We start from the raw sequence: 6570 nt of genomic DNA, 5'->3' as shown, positions 1-6570 counted from the left end.
TATAGATGAATGTTTCTGTTCAATTATTATTTTATAGATGAATGTTTGTGTTAAATTATTATTTTATACATGAATGTTTGTGTTCAGTCCCTGAGACGACTTCTGTTGTGACTTGGAGCTTTAGAAATAAACTGAGTAGAACTGAATTGGTTTTGGTGTGCCACCAGATTAACAGTGACCCCCATCGTGCCTCTCCTTTAATAACTTGCTGGAGATGCCCCCTGCGTTAATGACTTCATAAAGTTTTAACGTGTAAAGTACAACAGTTTGTTTACAAGAGAAAGACAACAGAAATATCATAAAACAAAACAGTTTATTAATATATCCTGATGCATGCTCAATAATCCAGGTTAAAAAACTCTAAAAAAGTTAAATCTGGTCCTCTGGACATTCAAAAAACAAAACAAAGCAAAACAACAAAAGAATGTAGAAACGTTTCGTCTCTCATCCTGAGGACTTCCTCCTTCCTTTACTCCTCTCTCAAACCATCGCTCCTGTACTCTCATCTCCAGGCCAGAGGTCACTCTTTCAGGGATGAAGATGGTCACATCCTGGACAGAGAGGAACGATGGTTTGAGAGAGGAGTAAAGGAGGCCATCTTTGTGAAAAGAAATCGTCCATCATTAAACAGGGGTGGAGGCCTCCGGGTTCAACTGTCCCCCTCTTACAATGCTGTGATTGCTAGTATCACTCAGCCCTCTGTGAACAGTAAACAGCCATCAGGTGCTAATGACCCATTGTTAGGCTGATGGTCCTTCTTGAGCATGTGATCAGCTGGTTCTGGTTGTCAGCAGCAAAACTGGTTGATCCACTCTGAGAAGGTGCTATTTAAGAGACTGAGCTGAATACAGCACCTCAGACTGAGGAAGTCTTCTGGATGAGAGACGAAACGTTTCTACATTTTTTTGTTGATTTGCTTTGTTTATGTTTTTGAATGTCCAGCGGACCAGATTGAACTTTTTTAGAGTTTATTTCAAATCATGTAATTTTTCTCATTTGAAGGACATGATGGAGGTTCATCCAGAGTTGAAGAACGCTGAATCAAGTCAATGTTTGTTTTGGGCAAAGCATAAAACATTTTCTTGCCATCATCACATCATGACAATTAATAGTTGGATCGGTTCATAAAAATAACAAATAATATACAAATGCTTAGTCTCTTTTTAATAGCCTGAGCTAAAAACAAAATGTCACAAATCATTCCCATATCTGGGTCTTATCACCTCCCAGTGTAATTTCCTTGACTAAAATGCCCCAAATGAGGGATTAAGTCTCTAAATGGCGCTACGTGCTTATCGCACATCACTCTCAATGAAATCATGTCAGCGGCCTCTTATTCTGCTGAAGCGAAGGAGACTTTCTCACGTCTCGATCTACTTAAAGGCTGCCCAGTCTTCTGCCTTTAAAACTGATAAGAGGGAGAGTTGAACTAAGGTCACTGTGAAATACATACTGAACTTCCTCGTGTTGACGGATGGATCTTGTATTAGCACAAGTCAAAATGAAGCTCTGGTGAACGTGCTGTCCTCCATACCTCCTTAAGTGCTCCACTGGAACAGATCACTCTGCTTTATCTGCCGGGCCTCATATTTTTTAGCACAATTCATCATATTTTTAAAAAATAGTCCACGTCGGAATTTCTGTGTCTGTAATTTAGGGTTAGTATGACGTCTGTGGAGGCAGCAGAAAGTGAAAGGGGCACAAGCAGGAACATGTAATTACGGTGAGTGATCACTAGCTGCTTCTGGTTATATAAGTTTTATTTTCTCGTTGCTTTAATCCAAGAAGTCGAGTTGGAGTCCAAAGGTGTGACACAACGTAATTCTGATGAAGAAGCGCCGCAGAACGCCAGCCTTATAAGGTCCTTATTGAAAGCTGACGGTCCAGTTCGGCTCTATGCAACATTCCATCTTCTATTAGTTTCTGTTCATCACCTCGTTCTATTTCAGCATGATGACAGGATTAAATTGTCTGAAAACACGGGCGTGTTCACGCCCTTCGTGCCTTTACAATTACAGTGAACTGAAACATCTGTCAGTTGGTTTTTATAAGCGACTTAAAAGGTTCCCGTAATGAATATATTTACCCAGAGAGTTCATGAGGATCATTCTGAAGGTTGTTAGTGCAACGTTTTGTTGACCCCATTTAAATCTTTCTAAGAAAAACGTGTGGTACACCGTATTTACCGCCGCCGTTGGCTCTGTACGGCAAGCCAAGTATCTCATTAATAGTCACTTTTCCCTATTAATGAGACACTTGGCTTGTCATATTGGCCGAGAGCCTTCTGGCGGCTGAAAATGGTAGTGTTCAATATTTTCCATGTTCGAATGAATGAAATCATCAGATCTCAGCCAAAAATGGGTTATAAATATGGGAAAAAACATTTATTAGTCACTTTTTGTGTATAAGTCGTAGGACTTGCAAATTTATGCAAAAAGGTGCGACTTGTATGGTGAAAAATATGGCACTTTTATAAAACTAAAAGTAAAACATATGTTTGGAGTATAAATACGTGACACGGTCGGGTTTTAATTAGCAATACATTATCTCTAGTGTTACTTTACCACTTTAACCTGTTGCTGTTTTAAGTGCTTTATAAATAAAATGGTATGGTAACCTCTCCATGTGGGCTGAACTGTAACAAAGATGATCATTTTATTCAATCTGGGAGGTTTCAACATTTTTCTGAAATGATTAATAACAATAATGATAAGAAAAAAATTAAATTAATGGCTTAGTATTCATAGAAGAAATGCTTATTTCCCATCACCCCTCATTAGTTTTAAAGTAAAATAGTCTTATGATAAGAAATCACATTTTGGCCAAACTCACAGAAACTAAAATTACCCCCAAATCTACAAGTTTCACTGAGTTTTGTTGGCTAATGTTGATTTACTGTAGTGGCCATCTTGATTTGGGCTCACTGTAAAATTTAGTCCGTTGTAGTTCATCCTAAAATGTTTCGTTAAAACCCATTCAGTGGTTCATGAGATATTTTGCTAACTAATATACATTGATGCCAACCGTTATTGTCAAAGTTTCAGGCAAGATATTGCAATACGTAGTGCTCAGACTGTTTTAAAGGTAATGCTCAAACAGTACGACAACATTTTACATTGACGCTATGTTTATGTTTACTAATGTCATTTGGCTGTGGCAGCCATCTTGGATTAGATTGACTCCAGAAGACAATCAGTCAAAGATGTGCATCAATACGTCCTTCAGCAAGTACGAGAAGGATGTGATTGCTTTTGGCTCTCTTCTGGCCAGGAGGCTCATTTTGTGCACACCCCCAGCAGATGAACATCGGATAAGAGAAGTCTTGTATCACGTTCATCTGGAAATAAATCACATATACCCGAAAGGTTCTGCAAAAAGATTTTGGGACACCTGACACCCTTTTGTGTCATATGTTGAAAACATGTAATTTACCTGTATAAAGACATTTATGCATGTGTGATCGATCCGGCGTGGGTGTGGAGGGGCGAGAGGGTTTCGTTTTTATATATATTATCTGTTATTTGTGGGTTTTTTGACTAACAAAAAGACATTGATTAAAAAAGATGTGCATCAAAAATGGAATTTTGAGTTTCATTAAAATCTTCAATGATTCACCATAAAACAAAATGTTAGCTTGTTTTATGTGAGGACGGCACGGTGGCGCAGTTGGTAGAGCTGTCGCCTCTTAGTGAGAAGAACGTCGGATCAAATCCCGGCTGGAGGCCTTTCTGGGTGGAGTCTGCATGTTCTCTCCGTGCATGTGGGGTTTTCTCCAGGTACTCCAGTTTCCTCCCACAGACCCAATCTTGCATGTTAGGCTGACTGGTGACTCTAAAGCCCCTTTTCCTCGTCAGCACGGTTCGACTCGGCTCGGTACGGTGTCCCTGTGATGGACTGGAGACCTGTCCAGGGTGTACCACGCTTCTCGAACAGTGACTGCTGGAATAGGCACCAGTGACCCCCACGACCCAAAAAGGAAGAAGAGGGTAAAGATAATGGATGGATGGATGGATGGATGGATGGATGGATGGATGGATGGATGGACGGACAGATGGATGTTTTATATGGATAAAGATATCTCTAGAAACAGTGCCATGTTGATCAGGATATTTTCAGAAACAACAAACAAAAAGATCATTTTGGAAATAAACCACGTATTAATGTGATCAAGGCCTCCATCTCAGATTTAAATCATATTTCTTAAAACCTCTTCCTCTTTAGACCCATGCTTGTTTTTCTGCTGCATCATTAATAAACACAAGCCCGTGGGATTATTTCCTGAAAACCCTCTCTGACAGGGTTGGTGTTCCAGACAGATCATCTGTCAGTAATGCTGCGTTTGGGTTAACGGCGATGTGGCAGCAGATTCCTCCGTCCTGGCTTTGCGTCAGTAGGAGGATTCCTTGAGATCCAGCGTCTAGGCGCTGCATTCCTGTCGTCCCTGCGCACTGCCATCGCAACCCTCACAAGACACAACAATATGATAGCAGCAGTCGTTGTTTCCTGTCTTGCAGCTGCTGAGGGGTGTGAGAAACACGCTGGCCGGGGGTAAGAGTTATGGCCAGAGAGGCGAGGGGACAGCACAGAACCAAACATCGCCGTCCCACAGTGACAAGGGTCCCCTCGCCAACAGACTCTTTACTCAGTAGACGAGTGGAGACAAAGGAGCAATTCAGTATCTGTTAACACAAGAGGGCCTTTCTATTACAAAAGCAAAGCTATGAATAAAATGAAGTGATAACGCGTTCAACTTCTTTTTATTTAAGTGAACGAAACAGGTGGAAAGATTATAAACCTAAAACCACGTACAACCCTTTTCAGCTAATTAGAAAGATTATGCTAAAACCCAACAGATGGCGGTAATCCTTGTCTTTATGTGTGGGGGTTCTGAATTAGAAAAGGGTCTGTTAGAGGTGGGTGTCCCTTCAAAGTACAGACACACCCTGAGTGTGGCTTCAGATGTTGGTCTGCAGGGCGGTTAAAGCGGTCCGAGTCCCTGCCAGAGCTTTTCTGTCTTGGGAAAAAGCAGCGGACCACTGGAGGCTGGACTCTGTCCAAGACATTACTTAAAAAGAAAATCATTCAACTTTTACATCCTCTGCTTCCAGGTTATTACAAACAACTCAAGTTCTTCAAAACGACATTTGAAAGAGTGCAGACAGAACTCTACATGTCTCAGGATGAAGGATGCTATAAGTGTGGATGAAAAAGGAGCTCATGGAAAGGTTTTAGTTAAAATGCAACGACTCCGAGAAAGTTTCATGTTAAAATAGTTTTAATTGAAGCCCGAACATTCCTTGAGCATTCCTTCCACAGCTTTGGTCAAATTCTAATAACTTTATGCAAAGTCTTATGCAAATTTGCAAAATATCATATGTGGATGATTCTCAGTTACCACCAAACTCAGTTTTACGTCAGTACTGGTAAAGGTGGCTGAGCTATTTACATTTTTAAGTTTTTCAAGGTGAATCTGGTTGTCTCCAGTAGGTAATCAGGTGTAGATGTGCATCTAATGATGAAAGTTTCATTAAAACGTGTCATATTTTGCTAACTAACAAAAATAATTACCATATTTTCCGGCCTACAAGTCGCACCGGAGTATAAATCGCATCTGTCCAAAAATGTTAAATAATTTGAAATAAATCCATAAATAAGTCGCTTCGCCGTACAAGTCACACCTATTCTGCATCGCCGATGACATGTCGTGTTTGTTACGCGTCACCGATGACAACCAGGAAACGTGGGCCGGTGTTGTGTCAGAAATCGATTGGCTGCCAAATGACGGCCGCGGGAACGTGCACGGGAGGACTTTAACAAGAATTTAACAAGATCAACACTTAAAAATAATTATTTGTTTAATTGACTTTATAGCAAAGGTGTCTCAGTTGAACTTTTACTTAATAAATGCTCTTTGACTGTCAAATTAGCTGCATTTCACGGGGCAACGCGGCAAAATGAAGCTGGTTTGACGGTGGCTCCAGGCGAGCTGGACGAAGGTGGCGGCTATGGCAAGCCGATTGTGTCATTAATAGCCACTTTTACACTGATGGAGATTCTCAGTCATCCAGATTTTGTTTTTAACCTTGTTTTGGAGCCACTTATACCTATTACATGACGGAACGGCATGCCATACTACTCCAGTGCCATCTAGCGGCTGAAAATGGAAGTGTTCCATATTGTCAGTGTCAGAATGAATGAAAATGATCATATCTCCGCCAAAAGTTTGTTTATTAATATGGAAAAAAATCCATAAATAAGTTGCAGGGCATGCAAATTATGCAAAAAGAGAGGAGCGGGTCTTGGACTTACTGTAGCCCCGGTTTTTCCACGTCCAGACATTTTAGTATAGTTCTGTTAAAGGTTCAGAGAAACATTTTCTATCTTATTTTATAACCAAAAACAAATGTTTTTTCTTTTGTTGCCTTTCAGCGGTTGGTAATAATGAATGAGTGGCCACAAAATATAACGAGTGCATTTAAAAGGGGTCAGCCACATTGTTTGACCTTTGACCCTGACCTTCTTCCTTTTATCTTGCTCTTCACACAAGCCACACAACAGCTGCTTACATGA

Source organism: Nematolebias whitei, chromosome 15, assembly GCF_014905685.2.
Source record: "Nematolebias whitei isolate Nwh7 chromosome 15, NemWhi1, whole genome shotgun sequence".
NCBI lineage: Eukaryota > Metazoa > Chordata > Actinopteri > Cyprinodontiformes > Rivulidae > Nematolebias > Nematolebias whitei.
Note: the sequence above shows the minus strand (reverse complement) of the source record.